This window comes from Bos javanicus, chromosome 8, assembly GCF_032452875.1.
Source record: "Bos javanicus breed banteng chromosome 8, ARS-OSU_banteng_1.0, whole genome shotgun sequence".
Lineage (NCBI taxonomy): Eukaryota > Metazoa > Chordata > Mammalia > Artiodactyla > Bovidae > Bos > Bos javanicus.
The window spans coordinates 96,061,796-96,081,487 of NC_083875.1; positions in this window are offsets into that span (position 1 = coordinate 96,061,796).

The following is a 19,692-nucleotide window of genomic DNA, read 5'->3' on the forward strand; positions in this document are numbered from 1 at the left end:
AAAAAAGTCAAAGAAACACTACACAAATGAAGGCTCAAACTAGAAACACAAAAGTCTAAATAAATGAGGAAATAGGCAAACTCCCTGAAAAAGAATTAAGAATAATGATAGTAAAGAATATCAAAACCCTTGAAAACAAAACGGAGAAAATGCAAGAATTAATCAACAAAGACCTAGAAGAATTAAAGAATAAACATACCGAGACAAACAACACAATTACTGAAATTAAAAATACTCTAGAAGGAATTAATAGCAGAATATCTGAAGCAGAAGAATGAATCAGTGAACTGGAAGATAAAATGGTAGAAATAACTTCTGAAGAGCAGAATAAAGTAAAAAGAATGAAAAGAACTGAGGATGCTCTTAAGAGACCTCTGGGACAATATCAAACACACCAACATTAGAATTATGGGGGTCCCAGAAGAAGAAGTGAAAAAGAAAGGGTATGAGAAAAATTTTAAAGAGATTGTAGTTGAAAATTTCCCCAATATGGAAAAGGAAATAGTCAATCAAGTCCAAGAGGCACAAAGAGTCCAATACAGGATAAACCTAAGGAGAAACACAACGAGACATAAACTAATCAAACAAAGACTAAATATAAAGAATATTAAAAGCAGCAAGGGAGTAACATACAAGGGAAACCCTATATGCTTAACAGCTGATCTTTCAGCAGAAATGCTGCAGGCCAGAAGGGAATGGCAGGATATATTTAAAGGACTGAAAGGGAAAAGTCTACAACAAAGATTACTGTACCCAGCAAGGATCTCATTCAAAATTGATAGAGAAATAAAAAGCTTTTCAGACAAGCAAAAGTTCAGAGAATTCAGTACCACAAACCAGCTTTACCACAAATGTTAAAGGGACTTAAATAGTCAAGAAATGCAAGAGAAGAAAAAGGATCTACAAAATCAACCCCAAACAATTAAGAAAGTAACAATAGGAACATATATATCAATGATTATTTTAAATGTAAATGGACTAAATGCTCCAACCAAAAGACACAGACTGGGCAAATGGATACAAAAACAAGACCCATATATATGCTGTCTACAAGAAACCCACTTCAGACTCTAGACACATATAGACTGAAAGTGAGAGGATGGAAAAATATATTCCATGCAAATGGGAAGCAAAAGAATGCTGTAGAAATCCTCATATCAGACAAAATAGATCTTAAAGAAGATTACAAGAGATAAAGAAGGACACTACATAACAGTCAAGGGATCAATCCAAGAGGAAGACAAAACAATTGTAAATATCTATGCACTCAACATAGGAGCACCTCAATACATAAGACAAACACCAACAGACGTAAAGGGAGAAATTGACAGTAACACAAAAATAGTAGGAGACTTTAACACTCCATTCACACCAATGGACAGATCATCAAAACAGAAAATTAATAAGGAAACACAAGTCTTAAATGATACATTAGATGAGATGGATCTCATTGAAACTGTCAGAACATTCCATCCAAATGCAGAATAATACATCTTCTTCTCAAGTGCACATGGAACATTCTCCAGGATAGACCACTTCTTGGGTCACAAATCAAACCTCAGTAAATTTAAGAAAATTGAAATCATATCAAGCATCTTCTCTGACCACAATGCTATGAGACTAGATACCAACTACAAGAAAAAAAGCTGTAAGAAACACAAACACATGGAGATTAAACAACACATTTTAAATAACCAACAGGTTACTGAAGAAACCAAAAGGGAAATAAAAAAAATTTCTAGAAACAAATGACAATGAAAGCATGACAACTCAAAACCTATGGGATGCAGCAAAAGAAGTCCCAAGAGGGAAGTTTATAGCAATACAATCCTACCTCAAGAAACAAGAAAAACATTGAATAGACAACCTAACTTCACACCTAAAATGACTAGAAAATGAAGAATAAAAAAAAATTAGTAGAAGGAAAGAAATCATAAAGATCTGAGCAGAATAAATGAAAAAGAAATGAAAGAAACAGTAGTAAAGATTAATAAAACTAAAAGCTGGTTCTTTGAGAAGATAAAATTGACAAACGTTTAGCCAGACTCATCAAGAAAAGAATCAAATCCACAAAACTAGAAATGAAAAAGGAGAGGTTACAACAGACAATGCAGAAATATAAAGGATTATAAGAGACTATTATCAACAACTATACGGCAATAAAATGGATAACATGGAAGAAATGGACAGATTCTTAGAAAAGTTGTCTTCCAAGACTGAACCAGAAAGAAATAGAAATTATGAAGAACCCAATTACAAGCACTGAAATTGAAGCTGTGATAAAAAAAAAAAAAAGTCTCCCCAAAAACAAAAGCCCAGGACCAGATGGCTTCATAGGAGAATTCTATCAAGCATTTAATGAAGAGCTAATGCCTATCCTTCTAAAACTCTTTCCAAAAAGTTTCCGAGGAAGGAACACTTCCAAACTCATTCTACGAGGCCACCATCACCCTGATACCAAAACCAGAAAAGGACAACACAAAAAAAGAAAACCTCAGGCCACTATCACTGATGAGCATAGATGCGAAAATCCTCAACAAAATTTTAGCAAACAGAATTCAGCAACACATCGAAAAGCTCATATACCATGATCAAGTTGGGTTTATTCCAGGAATGCAAGGATTCTTCAATATATGCAAATCAATCAATGTGATACACCATATTAACAAATTGAAAGATAAAAAACATATGGTCATCTCAATAGATGCAGAAAAAGCCTTTGACAAAATTCAGCACCCATTTATAATTAAAACTCTTTAAAAAATGGGCATAAAAGGAACCTACCTCAACATAGTAAAGGCCATATATGATAAGCCTACAGCAAACATTATTCTCATTGGTAAAAAACAGAAAGTATTTCCCCTAAGATCAGGAACAAGAAAAGTGTGTACAGTTTCACCACTATTATTCAACATAGTTATGGAAGTCCTCGCTACAGCAATCAGAGAAAAAAAAGAAAAGGAATCCACATCGGAAAAGAAGAAGTAAAAAGCTCTCACTGTTTGCAGATGACATGATACTGTACATAGAAAGTCCTAAAGATAGTATCAGAAAATTACTAGAGCTAATCAGTGAATTTAGCAAAGTTGCAGGATACAAATCAATACACAGAAATCACTTGCATTTCTATATACTAACAATGAAAAATCAGAAAGCGAAATTAAGGAATCAATCCCATTCACCACTGCAACAAAAAGAATTAAATATCTAGGAATAAACTTACCTAAGGAGACAAAAGAACTGTACACAGAAAATTATTAGACGCTAATGAAAGAAATCAAAGACATAAACAGATGAAGAGATATTCCATGTTCCTGGTCAGTCAGTCAGTCAGTTCAGTCACTCAGTCGTGTCTGACACTTTGCGACCTCATAAATCGCAGCATGCCAGGCCACCCTGTCCATCACCAACTTCCGGAGTTTACCCAAACTCATGTCCATTGAGTCAGTGATGCCATCCAGCCATCTCATCCTCTGTCATCCCCTTCTCCTCCTGCCCCCAATCCCTCCCAGCATCAGGGTCTTTTCCAATGAGTCAGCTCTTTGCATGAGGTGACCAAAGTATTGGAGTTTCAGCTTTATCATCAGTCCTTCCAAAGAACACCCAGGACTGATCTTCTTTAGGATGGACTGGTTGGATCTCCTTGCAGTCCAAGGGACTCTCAAGAGTCTTCTCCAACACCACAATTCAAAAGCATCAATTCTTCAGAGCTCAGCTTTCTTCACAGTCCAACTCTCACATCCATACATGACCACTGGAAAAACCATAGCCTTGACTAGATGGACCTTTGTTGGCCCCAACCAGTAACGCTGAATAAGCTGAAGTTGAACAGTTCTATGAAGACCTACAAGACCTTTTAGAACTAACACCCAAAAAGATGTCCTTTTCATTATAGGGGACTGGAATGCAAAAGTAGGAAGTCAAGAAACACCTGGAGTAACAGGTAAAGTTGGCCTTGGTGTACAGAATGAAGCAGGGCAAAGGCTAATAGAGTTTTGCCAAGAGAACGCATTGGTCATAGCAAATAGCCTCTTCCAACAACACAAGAGAAGGCTCTACACATGGACATTACCAGATGGTCAACACGAAATCAGATTGATTATATTCTTTGCAGCCAAAGATGGAGAAGCTCTATACAGTCAGCAAAAACAAGACTGGGAGCTGACTGTGGCTCAGATCATGAACTCCTTATTGCCAAATTCAGACTTAGATTGAAGAAAGTGGGGAAAACCACTAGACCATTCAGGTATGACCTAAATCAAATCCCTTATGATTATACAGTGGAAGCGAGAAATAGATTTAAGCGACTAGATCTGATAGACAGAGTGCCTGATGAACTATGCACGGAGGTTCATGACATCGTACAGGAGACAGGGATCAAGACCATCCCCATGGAAAAGAAATGCAGGAAAAAAAAAAAAAGTTCCTGGTAGGAAGAATCAATATTGTGAAAATGACTATACTACCACATGCGATCTACAGATTCAATGCAATCCCTATCAAATTACCAATGGCATTTTTCACAGAACTAGAACAAACAAATTTCACAATTCATATGGAAATACAAAAGACCCCGAATAGCCAAAGCAGTCTTGAGAAAGAAGAATGGAGCTGGAGGAATCAACCTTCCTGAGTTCAGATTATATTACAAAGCTACATTCATAAAGACAGTATGGTACTGGCACAAAAACAGAAATATAGTACAATGGAACAAGATAGAAAGCCCAGAAATAAACCCATACACGTATGGGTACCTTATTTTTGACACAAGAGGCAAGAGTATACAATGGAGCAAAGTCAGCCTCTTCAATTAATGGTGCTGGGAAAACTGGACAACTACATATAAAATAATGAGATTACAACACCATATACAAAGATAAACTCAAAATGGATTAAAGACCTAAATGTAAGACCTGAAACTATAAAATTCTTAGAGGAAAACATAGGCATAACACTCGATGACATAAATCAAAACAAGATCGTCTATGACCCACCTCCAAGAGTAACTGAAAGAAAAACAAAAGTAAACAAGTGGGACCTGAGTAAACTTAAAATCTTTTGCACAGCAAAGGAAACTATAAGCAAGGTGAAAAGACAACCCTCAGAATGGAAGGAAATAATACCAAATGAAAAAACTGACAAAGGATTAATTTCCAAAATATACAAGCAGCTCATACAACTCAATGCCAGAAAAACAAACAACACAATCAAAAAGTAGGAAAAAAACCTAAACAGACATTTCTACAAAGAAGACCTACAGATGGCTAACAAACACATGAAAAGATGCTCAACACCTCTCATTATTAGAGATATGCAAATCAAAACCACAATGAGATATCACCTCACACCAGTCAGAATGGCCATCATCAAAAAGTCTACAAATAATAAATGCTGGAGAGGGTATGGAGAAAAGGGAATCCTCTTGCACTTTTGGTGGGAATGTAAATTGATAGAGCCACTATGGAAGACAGTGTGCAGATTCCTTTAAAAAACTAGGAATTAAACCAACATATGACCCAGCAATCCCACTCCTAGACATATACCCCGAGGAAACTAAAACTGAAAAAGACACATGTATCCCATTGTTCTTTGCAGCACTATTTACAATAACTACAACATGGAAGCAACCTAGATGTCCATCGACAGATGAATGGTTAAAGACGTTTTGATACATACACACAATGGAATAGTACTCAGCCTTAAAAAGGAACACATTTGAGTCAGTTCTGATGAGGTGGATGAACTTAGAATCTATTATACAGAGTGAAGTGAGTCAGAAAGATAAATATTGTATTCTAATGCACATATACAGAATCTAGGAAAATGGTACTGAAGAATTTATTTACAGGGCAGCAGTGGAGAAACAGACATAGAGAATAGGCTTATGGACATGAGGAGAGGGGAGGAGAGGGTGAGATGTGAGGAAAGAGTAACATGGGAACTTTCATTACCATATGTAAAATAGATAGCCAATGGGAATTTGCTGTATGGCTCAGGAAACTCAAACAGGGGCTCTGTGTCAACCTATCGGGGTGGGATGGGGAGGGAGATGGGAAGGAGGTTCAAAAGGGAGGGGATATATGTATACCTATGGCTGATTCACATTAAGGTTTGGCAGAAAACAAAATTCTGTAAAGCAGTTATCCTTCAATTTAAAAAAATGCTCAACTGACTTGACAAAGATGCAAAATCTACTCAATAAAGGAAGGGTAGCCCTTTGAACAATTGGTGCTAGAGCATTTGGACAGCCATAGGTCAAAAAAAAGAAAGAAGCTCATCCTTTGTATAAAAATGAACTCAGGGAATTCCCTGGCAGTCCAGTGGTTAGGACTCCACACGTTTACTGCTGAGAGCCTGGGCTCAATCCCTGGTTAGGGAACTAAGATCCCACAGGCCACACAGTGCTCTGTAGAAGCTTAGAAGATGAGGATGAAAAGTCAAGATACAGTCTTAAGAGGAAATGTTTGAAGATGACATAGGTGATAGAAGACTAGTATCTAGAATGTATTAAAGAACTGAACACTCAACAGTTAAAAAAAATGCAATTAGAAAATGAGCAAGAAACACAGATATTTCACTGGAGAAGGTATATAGAGCATATTAAAAAGATGTTCAGCATCATTAGCGAAATAGCCAAAAGCAATAGCCAAAGTAATCCTGAGAAAGAAGAACAAAGCTGGAAGCATCACCCTTCCTGATTTCAAACTAATTACAATGCTGTAGTAATCAAAACAGTATGGTATTGACATTAAAAAGACATATAGACCAGTGAAATAGAAATAAACACATGCATATACAATTAACATATTTCACAAGGGAGCCAAGAATAATTGATAGAGAAAATAGAATCTTCAATAAATGGGGATGAGAAAATTTGGATGGTCACATGCAAAAGAATGAAAGTAGACCCTATATCATGCCAGTCACAAAAATTAACCTGGATTGAAAACTTAAATATGAGACCTGAAACCATAACATTCTTAGAAGAACACAAAGGGAAAAATCCTTGACATTGATCTTGTCAGTGATACAACATCAAAAGTATAGTCAACAAAAGCAAATATAAACAAGAGATTCTACATCAAATTAAAAAGCTTCTGGGCAGCAAACAACAAAATGAAACGGCAACCTATGAGTTGGAAATAAATATTTGCAAAGTATATGTATAATAAGGAGTTAATATCCAAAATATATAAGGAACTCATACAACTCAATAACAAAACAAAATCCAATTTTTTAAGTGGGCAAAGGAACTGAAACATTTTTTCAAAGAAGATATTTTAATGGCCAGCAGACACATGAAAAATTGCTCACCATCATTAATCGTCAGGAAAATGCAAATCAAAGCCACAATGGGATATCACTTTTCACTCATTAGACTGGGTATTATCAAAGAAGAGAAGAGCTAACAAGTACAGGTGAAGGGAAAATTTTGTATACTGTTGGTGGAACTGTAAATTGATATAGTCACTCTGGAAAACAGTATGGAGTTTCCTCAAAAAAATTAAAAATATATCAAGCTACCAATGGTATTCTTCACAGAGCTAGAACAAATAATTTCACAATTTGTATGGAAATACAAAAAACCTCAAATAGCCAAAGCTATCTTGAGAAAGAAGAATGGAACTGGAGGAATCAACCTACCTGACTTCAGGCTCTACTACAAAGCCACAGTTATCAAGACAGTGTGGTACTGGCACAAAGACAGAAATATTGATCAATGGAACAAAATAGAAAGCCCAGAGATAAATCCACGCACATATGGACACCTTATCTTTGACAAAGGAGGCAAGAATATACAATGGATTAAAGATAATCTCTTTAACAAGTGGTGCTGGGAAAACTGGTCAACCACTTGTAAAAGAATGAAACTAGACCACTTTCTAACACCATACACAAAAATAAACTCAAAATGGATTAAAGATCTCAACGTAAGACCAGAAACTATAAAACTCCTAGAGGAGAACATAGGCAAAACACTCTCCAACATACATCACAGCAGGATCCTCTAAGACCCACCTCCCAGAATATTGGAAATAAAAGCAAAAATAAACAAATGGGACCTAATTAAACTTACAAGCTTCTGCACAACAAAGGAAACTATTAGCAAGGTGAAAAGGCAGCCTTTAGAATGGGAGAAAATAATAGCAAATGAAGCAACGGACAAACAACTAATCTCAAAAATATACAAGCAACTCCTACAGCTCAACTCTAGAAAAATAAATGACCCAATCAAAAAATGGGCCAAAGAATTAAATAGACATTTCTCCAAAGAAGACATACAGATGGCTAACAAACACATGAAAAGATGCTCAACATCACTCATTATCAGAGAAATGCAAATCAAAACCACTATGAGGTACCATTTCACGCCAGTCAGAATGGCTGCGATCCAAAAGTCTACAAGCAATAAATGCTGGAGAGGGTGTGGAGAAAAGGGAACTCTCTTACACTGTTGGTGGGAATGCAAACTAGTACAGCCACTATGGAGAACAGTGTGGAGAATACTTAAAAAACTGGAAATAGAACTGCCTTATGATCCAGCAATCCCACTGCTGGGCATACACACTGAGGAAACCAGAAGGGAAAGAGACACGTGTACCCCAATGTTCATCGCAGCACTGTTTATAATAGCCAGGAGATAGAAGCAACTTAGATGCCCATCAGCAGATGAATGGATAAGAAAGCTGTTGTACATATACACAATGGAGTATTACTCAGCCATTAAAAAGGATACATTTGAATCAGTTCTAATGAGATGGATGAAACTGGAACCTATTATACAGAGTGAAGTAAGCCAGAAAGAAAAACACCAGGACAGTATACTAACGCATATATATGGAATTTAGAAAGATGGTAACAATAACCCTGTGTATGAGACAGCAAAAGAGACACTGATGTATAGATCAGTCTTATGGACTCTGTGGGAGAGGGAGAGGGTGGGGAGATCTGGGAGAATAGCAGTGAAACATGTATACTATTATGTATGAAACGAGTCGCCAGTCCAGGTTCGATGCACGATGCTGGATGCTTGGGGCTGGTGCACTGGGATCACCCAGAGGGAGGGTATGGGCAGGGAGGAGGGAGGAGGGTTCAGGATGGGGAATATAGGTATACCTGTGGCGGATTCATTTCGATATTTGGCAAAACTAATACAATATTGTAAAGTTTAAAAATAAAATAAAATTTAAAAAAATTAAAAATAGAACCATATGATCCAATGATTACACTTCTGTGTAAGTATAAAGGAAATGACATTACTCTTCTGAAGGAATATCTATACCCCCTGTTCACTGCCACTTTATTTATAATAGCCAAGCTATGAAGATAACCTAAATGTCCATTGACAAATGAATGGATAAGAAGTGGTATGCTTACAGAATGGAATAGTATACAGCCACAAGAAGAGGAAATCCTGCCATTTGTGACAACATAGGTGGACCTTGGAATTATGTTAAGGGAAATAAAAGACAGAAAGACATATTGTATGATTGTATATGTAGAATCTAAGAAGAAGCAAGCTCAGAACAGATTGGTGGTTGCCAGGGGCAGGTGGTATGGGATGGGGTAATTGGATAAAGGTGGTCAAAAGGTTCAAACTTACAGGCATAAGATAAGTTCTGAGGAGGTAATGCATAGCATGGTAACTCTAGTTAGCAATACTGTATTGTATACTTGAAAGTCGTTAGGGAGTAGGTCTTAAAATTTCTCATCACAGGAAAACAAAAATGTCTTACTATGTGAGATAATGGATGTTAACTCAACTTGCTAGTAAACATTTCACAGTATGTACATATATCAAATGATTCTGCTGTACCCCTTATATAATGCTAGATGTCAATTTATATCTCAGTAAAACAAGGGGATAGAGAGAGAAATTACCATTTTTTTTTCAAAATTTCTCCCATCAATACACCATGTGATCTTCCTGCAATAAATATGAATAAACCAGATCTTGTTCAGCTGATAATTAGAAACCGTTTTCTGTGTTGTCACTGGTATGAGGAGTGACTCTGTAGTCAGAGCTTCCAAGTGTTCTGTCAGCTCTGCCTCATCATATTTTGTATTTTGGGCTTTTATTTTTTTTCCTTTGAACACAAAAATATAAAATCTGCTGAATTTCAGCATATTCCTCTTCCTTAATATATCATTTTCTAAAAATGTTGTGAAAATGTCTGCCTTGATACTAATCCTTTTGTTTTTTGTTTTTAGCTGAGCTACATGACTCACAAGATCTTAGTTCCTCCACCAGGGACTGAACCCGGGTCCCAGAAGTGAAAGCGCCAAGTCCTAACCACCGAATCACCAGGGAGTTCCCTACTCCTTTTATTTCTAACCTAACTTGATATCTTCCACTGTTCCTAGAATGCGTCCCTGACTAGTCCCCTATGTAACAAATACCAAAACTCTATATAAACTGCTAAGTAAGGGTGTTAAGTGTAAAAACTTCTTCTGGAAGGAGTTAAAGTTGTCATTAATAATAGAAAAGTAAAGTAGAGGACTACAGAATTGATAGTTAATAACTTAAAAAATGTTCAGCATCATTAACTATCAGGGAAATGCAAATTACAACCACCATGAGCTATCCCAGCACAGCTGTTAGGATGGCTAAAATTTTAAATAGTGAAAACACCATCTTTAGTTGTCTGTTTAATAGTTTACTTTTTGAATGTGTTCTATGCACCGTTTATTTGATTATATTTTTTTAGTATCCTTATATATTTTACAAATATTTATAATATATAACATTTCATAATAAAATCAAAAGAAATAATCTTGTTCAGTTTTTGGAGGACAGATTTTTCCTTTTGGAGTTATTTATTCCTCTTTCTTCTCCAATTCTTTATTGGTTTACTCTGTAAGTTTAACCCTCTTTAAAATTTATTTTCTCATTATTCTTTTGTGTCCTTTATAGTTGACTTTTCCCCAAGAAGATTTATCAGCAAAAGCCCGTTAGCAGCTGATATCCTCGTTCTTCGGTCTCTGTAACTTAAATTAATTTTATATTTATCACCTTTTTTTTTTTCATTTGAAACATCTAAATTCAATTTTTTCTAGTTAGTCTTAATACTTTGGAGAATATTTTCTAGAGAATATTGCAGGAAAGGTGACTGACTAATTTTCTGAAAATGTATTACCACCAGATGCCTTTCAGGTCTTGGAAGAATGATAGTCTCATAGTTGGAGTGTGTACAAGTTTGTTTTAGAGCTTAAACTGTGCAGCTGTTTAATCCAGCCAGACCCTGCTTAGCAGAAAAAGCAAATGGTGAGCTCACAAAGGGAAAGACTTACTTTTTAAGAAGCTAAGTCTTCTCCTCATATCATCCAGTCATAATTTGCTTAAAGCCAGGAGAGCATTCTGTGATGCTAGAAATGACCTCTGTCTGTACTGTCCAAGACAGTAGCCACCAGCATGTGTGACTATTGAGCACTTGAAATGTGGCAAGTATAAATGAGGAACTGAATGTTTACTTTGATTTTAATCAAATTAAATAGCATCTTATAGCTTGTACCCAGCATCTTGGACCATGCAGATCCTGAGGACTTGATGGGACTAGCAAGAGCTTTGGAGTTGTAGAGATCTGGACTCAAATCCAGGGATGTTATTTCCCAGCTTTGTGACCTCAGGCTGGTTATTTAACTTCTGAGTCCCATTTTTTTTTTTTTCCAACTAGTGGGACTAAAATTAATACCTGTCTATAAGTTTTCATAAGAATGATAGGAAATCTGGCATACTGCTTAGTACACAGTAGATGCTCAATAAATGATAGCCATTAATATTACTATCTTTACTTGCTTTTATTTTGACCTTTGACATTAATCCTCTGAACTTGTATTTTTCTGATAATCCCAAGCAATAATTGTTCTATAAGATTAGGTATTTCATAACCTTCCTTGTGAGAGGACCCTATCCTGAAGATTGGTGTTAAGCAGTGACCATGGCCTCAAGGGCACATGTACAAGGAGGTGGGATTAAAACATAACACTTAATAGAATTGAGTTTCGAAGACCAGGCTTAGATAAGGGAACGAGAGGTCCCACACTTTGTAGGAGGTTGGCCTTAGGCTACAAAAAGCTCCAGAAAGGAGGGCAGGGAGAGGGACAGTGAGGTTCAGCTGGATCTTAAGACTTAATGAACAAAATGTGAATAAATGAAGAAAGGGAAGAAAACATTCTTGAAGAAGAGGAATCAGTACAGTCAAAGAATGGGCTTTATGCGACAGTGAAAAAGAACATCTGTCTACATATGGATAAATAGTTTAAAAAAATACAGCTAGAAAAGTGGGCAAGATCTCGGGGACTCTAAATACCCTGCTATAAAGTTTCAGAATCAGTATCAGTTCAGTCGCTCAGTCGTGTCCAACTCTTTGCAACCCCATGAACCGCAGCACTCCAGGCCTCCCTGTCCATCACCAACTCCCGGAGTTTACCCAAACTCATGTCCATTGAATCGGTGATGCCATCCAACAGTCTCATCCTCTGTTGTCCCCTCCTCCTCCCGCCTTCAATCTTTCCCAGCACCAGGGTCTTTTCAAATGAATCAACTCTTCGCATCAGGTGGCCAAAGTATTGGTGTTTCAGCTTCAACATCAGTCCTTCCAATGAGTATTCAGGACTGATCTTTAGGACAGACTGGTTGGATCTCCGTACAATCTAAGGGACTCTCAAGAGTGTTCTCCAGTACCACAGTTCAAAAGCATCAATTCTTCGGCGCTCAGCTTTCTTTATAGTCCAACTCTCACATCCATACATGACTACTGGAAAAACCGTAGCCTTGACTAGACGGACTTTTGCTGACAAAGTAATGTCTCTGCTTTTTAATATGCAGTCTTAACTTTCTTTCCAAGGAATAAGCTGAAAGTTTAGATGAAAGAAAATGGGAAAAGGTTATTTGAATCAGAGCATGATGCCTTCAGTGAACTCTTCTGGCTAGATTACAACTCATAGCCTCTGTGCTAGGACTATGGTTCATTCACTGACTCACTAAACATTCATGAAGTTTTTTTAAGGCCAGAGTAGAGATGTGGGAAAATTGAGGTTCACAGAAACTCATTCCCAGAACCCTGGGATCTCTCAATTGTAGAGTCACAGCACAGATACCTTGCCAGGTAGGGATAAGCCATTCTGGGGGCTCAGGTAAAGTCACTTCTAGGAATTTCCATCTAGTGCCAGGCAAAGACACAGGGAGTTCAGGGACAGGACGATCTTGAGGCTGAGGGGCAGTTGCTGTTGCTCCAGGAAGTGGGGCTCAAGATCAGTGGTACAGGTCTCAGAGAAGCATGCTGGGACCAGGATAGGGTCTTATCCAGGGAGTTCCAGGAGTTAGAACAGGCATTTGAAAGCCAAAGCTCAGTTAGATGAATTGAGGCAGGAGACCTGATAGTGAGATCCTTGGCTCAGGGGAAGTCAGGGTACCCAGTTAGGCCTGGGTACCACAGTGTAAGTAATGTGACAGATATAGGGAAGAGGCTGGAGCCATTTCTATACCTGCTACTTCAGTTAGGACCCAGGACAGGATGGGCCCTCCTGTGGGAACACTGTAAGGCCTGGCTGTGGGAGCTGGGAACTGAAGCCAGGAAAGGAGAAGGGCGCAGTCAAGATGTTCAGTTCTGGATCTTAGCCTGACCTTCATCTCCCTAGTTTCTCTTCACCTCTGGAGACTCTGGTTTCCAGTGGGTAAAGAGGAGGTGTTCTACTTGTGCTGGGAGCACAGCTTATGCTAACAACTGACATTGCTCTTTCTAAGAAGTCCCAGGGAGCCTTCCAGGAACATCTGCTGGATCTGAGGGGACTGGGGGTACCTCCTTCATCCCCTCAGTGTATGGGTTTGGTGTGGGATTTGTCAGTCTGGGAAGCTCAGGGCTCTGGGCAATTCAGGCCTGGAGATTTCCCCCACCTGCCTAAAATTCAGCCCAGGAGGGCAAAGGCCCCTCCCCAGCCCAATGCTGCACCTCTACTCTCCAGCCTTTGGAGCTGTGGCCTTTATTTCAAGTCCTGGTTCCCTAGGGGCTGAGTGGAGAATGAGGACAGCTGATAAGCCTGACATTATTGACTTTATGAGGAGCATTCAATGAATTTACTCTCTGCAAGAAGGCTGCACTCTTATCTGCTACCCACAGAGCATCTAAATCCTCATCTAGGGGACCCATTCATGAATCATGTCTCTTACAAAGACCAGAGAGTATAAAAAGAAAAAAGGGAGTCGTATTCCCACGCTTTTCTTTTCTCCAGTACCTGGCTTTGCCCACTCTCACTGCCCTTACTTTCCCACCGCCCTCGGGTTTATTGGCTGGAAATAGAAGCACTCACAGTTCCAGTCCTACAGAGTTGAGGCCAAGCCAGCCTGGTCTTGAAAGTGTCAGCAGCTGGGCACACTCAGGGCTGTGTGTGCATCCCCCTAATTGGTAACTAAGGGAAGAAAAGCCCACTCACTTGAAGCTGTTGTGTGCCCTGGTTTCTGCTGCAACTGTCAACATTTGCTCTGGACAAAAATGAAATACCCACCCAGCCTCAACACCAGGTGTCTTGGTGGCGAAATGTTAAGGCAGGCAGAGGGGAGGTTACCAAGGGGTCTTGGGTCTAGGGAGCTGGAGAGTGAAAATTAACTGTAAAAGAGAGCCTACTGATCAAGAGAAGTTTTTCCTTCTCTTCCTCTGACATCTCCTTCATTCATCCAGCCCTGCAATGTTGGCTTCAGTTAGTAGAAGGAAATAAATGCTTCTTTAGTAAGTAGCACAAGATCCAAAGCAACTGGAAGGAGAGAGGTGACAGCCAAGATAATGAGTTGAGCAAATGAAAGAAAAAAGTGCCATTTGATTAGGGGGAATTAGAGGCACGTGTTCATATTCCCTGTCTAGTTTTTGGGTAAAGTTTTCTGGTAATAAAATGATTGTTTATTGATCAGCTATGGTTTAGCATTTATTTCCAAGCATTGACTTTACATACATTAGTACACTGAATCTTGCAGTAACCTATGAAGTTGATATTATTTCCAGTTTACAGCTGAGAAAATTGAGACTGGGAGGAGTTAAGTAACCTGCCCAGTCTCTATGGCAGCTGGTGTTGGAGCAGGAATTCAAATTCCAGTCTGCCTCCAAAGCCCAATGAAGGGCCTCTCAGCTTCTATGCCAGACTGCTTTCCACTTGGTATTTCTCAGTATTTTTTCCCACTTAGTCTACTGCATATCAGTGAATATTTATCACCCCCATTTTATAGAAAACAGGCTCAGAAGAGTATTTTTTTCCAATTTGACCAACTTTTGATTTCTTAAGCAAGTGGCCAATTTAATTGAGAATATTACCTTGCAGCACTGAGCCTTTAAACCAATTAACAAATTCCTCTACTTAAATCCAAACCAGTAACCTCATCATTGTGCTCATCCCAGGCAAGGCACTGGGTTAGCAGATAGAAAAGAGGGGAGACAAGAAGAAAGGGCATCAAAAGAGGCAGTTGAACAGTGTTAAGCAACAGTGCAGGGAGCCTTTGCAAATCTGATTCCGGATTGTGGATAGATCACTCTCCCCACCCCTACCTTCTTTAGTCAAACAGGGCTCCTCACGTGCGGATCCAGTTGAGGACCATCATTTGCTGCTTCTTAGATGCAGGATGCTTGGTAACAGGCTGTGGCAAGCTTCCAAGTAAGGGTAATTGTTCACAGTGGAATGTGATTTCTCCTCCTTTGTCAAGGAAAGTCACTGTGTGCTACAGCGGGAAGACCTGGTTCAGCAGGTTTGCTTTCTCCTGAATCAGTATCATTTTTTTCCTTTGTTGTTCCTATCTAGACGTATGTCCAGGGCTACAAAACCTGTGTACTTAGGGACTCCGGTCTAAAGATTCTAGCATCTTCACTTTTCTGTCATGACTAGGGAATAATCTCAGGGAAGTCCCAAAGTGATGATGAAAAGCCAAATCTCTCTTTTCTTGGGAGAGAAGACCAAAGCTTCCACCCCTCCCAATGGGCCATGTCAGTGTATTTCTCCCTTCCACGTACCCTGGTTTCCCATATCACCTACTTTCATCATAGAGGAGCTAGCTACTTGCTCTGTTATTTTTCTATTTGGGGGATGTTAGAGGAGGGGTGCTCATCAGTCAGTTGCCCTGTGGGTCCTGTGAATGGAGTGACATTAAATCCATGAGAATTTATAGCCTCTGCTGGCTCTGGAAAGATGTTTGTATAAGTACTGCTAGTAATACAGTCAGCTGCATGTGAAGACTTGTTTCTTTGGGCATACATTTTAGTATTTAGGGAAATACTAAATTTATTTGGGAGCTAAATTGTGTGGGAGCAATATTTTGTTGGTGGCTCAGATGGTAAAGACTCTGCCTGTAATGCAGGAGACCCAGGTTCAATCCCTGGATTGGGAAGATCCCCTGAAGAAGGAAATGGCAACCCACTCCAGTATTGTTGCCTGGAGAATGCCATGAACAAAGGAGCCTGGTGGGCTATAGTCCATGGGATCGCAAAGAGACACGACTGAGCAACTTTCATTTTCACAATATTTTGTTTTGTCTAGGATAACAACTTGTTGTTAATGTAACTTTATAATGAAAATATTTAATTTTTCATTCAGTTCAGTTCAGTCGCTCAGTTGTGTCTGCCTCTTTGTAACCCCATGAGCCACAGCATGCTAGGCCTCCCTGTTCATCACCAACTCCTGGAGTTCACCCAAAGTCATGTCTATCAAGTCAGTGATGCCATCCAACCATCTCATCCTCTGTCGTCCCCTTCTCCTCCTGCCCTCAATCTTTCCCAGCATCAGGGTCTTTGCAAATGAGTCAGCTCTTCACATCAGGTGGCCAAAGTATTGGAGTTTCAGCTTCAACATCAGTCCTTCCAGTGAACACCCAGGACTGATCTCCTTTAGGATGGACTGGTTGGATCTCCTTGCAGTCCAAGGGACTCTCAAGAGTCTTCTCTAACACCACAATTCTTCGGTGCTCAGCTTTCTTTATAGTCCAACTCTCACATCCATACATGACCACTGGAAAAGCCATAGCCTTGACTAGACGGACCTTTGTTGACAAAGTGATGTCTCTGCTTTTTAATATGCTGTCTAAGTTGGTCATAACTTTCCTTCCAAGGAGTAAGCGTCTTTTAATTTCATGGCTGCAGTCACCATCTGCAGTGATTTTGGAACCCAGAAAAATACAGTCAGCCACTGTTTCCACTGTTTACCCATCTATTTCATAAAGAATGAGAAAACTGGGTGAAATGCCTAGCATGACACTAGTACTTAGTACTACATAAGGGATAGAGAATTCAGTGTGTGGCCTGGAGTTGGTGCTCGATGCCACCCCCTTTGTCAAGCCATCATCCTCTCTCGGCTGTATCCCTATCACAGCCTCCTAGTCTCCCCACATCATTTCTTGGCCCCCTCCATACAGTGACCAGAATGTTCTTCTCATTTCCTTAAACAATCATTAAAGAAAGTCCTTCCTTGGCCTTAGAAGCATTCACTTCACAGAAACAAGTTATGTGACTTCTGATGGAGAATGGGGCAGGCTGGAGGCAACCATTTGGAGAATGAGTTGTTACTGTCTTATGTTCATTCATTGAAAGCAAATAAACTGGAATGAGACTTGTTTTAAAGAATCCAAAATGAAGATGGGGGCTCCTTGAAGAAACCAAAGGACTCAAAGGAACTTAAATTTCCCAGATAAAATGTCACAGAAAGATAAAACCTATGACCAAAAGTAACACCCTCATACTGACAAATTTAGTTGTAAAAGAACAGACAGTTTATTTGGAAAATGCAAATTTAAAAACAGGAATTGTAGTATCATAAAACAAAATGGAATTCATGACAAGAAGCAAGGCAAAGAAGGTCATTTTATGTTGACACAGGACACAGTTCTCTTAAGTCAATAAAACTTCCATGAGTCTTTATATGTGAAATGTCTTGTATCTCAGGGTATAAAAATCTAAAGCAAACACTCCTGGAAAAACCAAAAGGAAGGAAACAGACACAAAACAGTAGAGGAAGGTAGTCACACAATTCTCTCTAACAGATCAAATAGACCCAAACTCCCATGAATACAGAAGATCGATTTCATGGATGTATATAAAAAATTTTATTTTTCAAACAGAGGATGTACCTCCGTTTCTGTTACCTATGGGTCATTTATAGAAGCTGATCATATGTTTTACCAAAGAGAAACTCTCAATAAATATCCTAAAGCAAAAACAATACAAGATATATCTTTGACTACATTGCAAGAAAATTATAAATTAATAGCAGGTGGTTACCAAAAAAATACCACAATAAGGAAATTAAAAAAAAAAAAAAAACCTCTCCAAAAGAAAACTTAAACAACCCATGTTAGAGGTTAATGGCAAAGATACTCAAGTGGAAGTGCAGGATGACACCAAAGATGTGTCAGAAGAGAATTCATAGCCTGAAGTGCTGTTCTTTTTAAAAAGAGTGTAAACTAATATGGACAATCTAAGAATGGGGGGTAGAGAAGGGACAAAATAAACACAGGCAAATGAAAAAGAGCCGATGTATCAAAGATATAGTAGAAAGTGAATTAAGTCAAAGGGAGAAAGACAAATAATTTCACTCATGTGGAATACTTAAAAAAAAAAAGTAAAACTTAGATGTAGAAAATGGAGTAGTTCTTGCTGCCGCTGCTGCTGCTGCTAAGTCGCTTCAGTTGTGTCCGACTCTCTGCGACCCCATAGACGGCCTCCTACCAGGCTCCTCTGTCCCTGGGATTCTCCAGGCAAGAACACTAGAGTGGGTTGCCATTTCGTTCTTACTAGGAGGGAAAGGGGTGGGGGTGGGGCACAATAGCTAAAGAGGGGCCAGTGTATTGTGACAGAGGGAAACTCAGCTTTTGATGGTAAGCACTCTCTACTTTTGGTAGTATCCAGGGAAACCTGGCATGCTGCAGTCCATGGGGTCACAAAGAGTCAGACACGACTGAGCGACTGAACTGGACTGAACTGAACAGAAGTTGAAATATATTATTGTACACATGAAGCTTATATAGTGTTATAAACCAGTTACACCAATTTTTGAAAGAAGATGGAACCTAGAAAGTCCAAAAAATTTTAAAGAGATAGTATAAATTAATACATTAGAAAATGAGAAAAATGATGAACCATAGAGGTAGTTTTTTAAAAGAAAAATGGACAAGTTCTACAAAGCTAATAACAAAGAGAGAAGTCATAAATATATGAGGAATGAGAAAGGTGACAAAGTAAATACCGAGATGTCCAACTCTGTGCGACCCCACAGACGGAAGCCCACCAGGCTCCCCCGTCCCTGGGATTCTCCAGGCAAGAACACTGGAGTGGATTGCCATTTCCTTCTCCAATGCATGAAAGTAAAAAGTGAAAGTGAAGTCGCTCAGTCGTGTCCTACTCTAGCGACCCCATGGACTGCAGCCTACCAGGCTCCTCCGTCCATGGGATTTTCTAGGCAAAAGTACTGGAGTGGGGTGCCATGTAACACTTTATTAATGAATGTGAAAATGTCAAAGTTTTCTATGTCAAAGTACCAAAATTAACTTGAAAGGTAGCACACTTGAAGGAACAAAACCTATCTAAGATTGACTAGTAAATTCTATTAACTGTCAAGAACCAGCTAATTCATGTGATGAATGAACTGATGGAAGCTTAACAATAAATGGATGGAAAGAGAGCTGGATGTATAACTGCATAAATGGAGAAAAAGATGGATGCATCA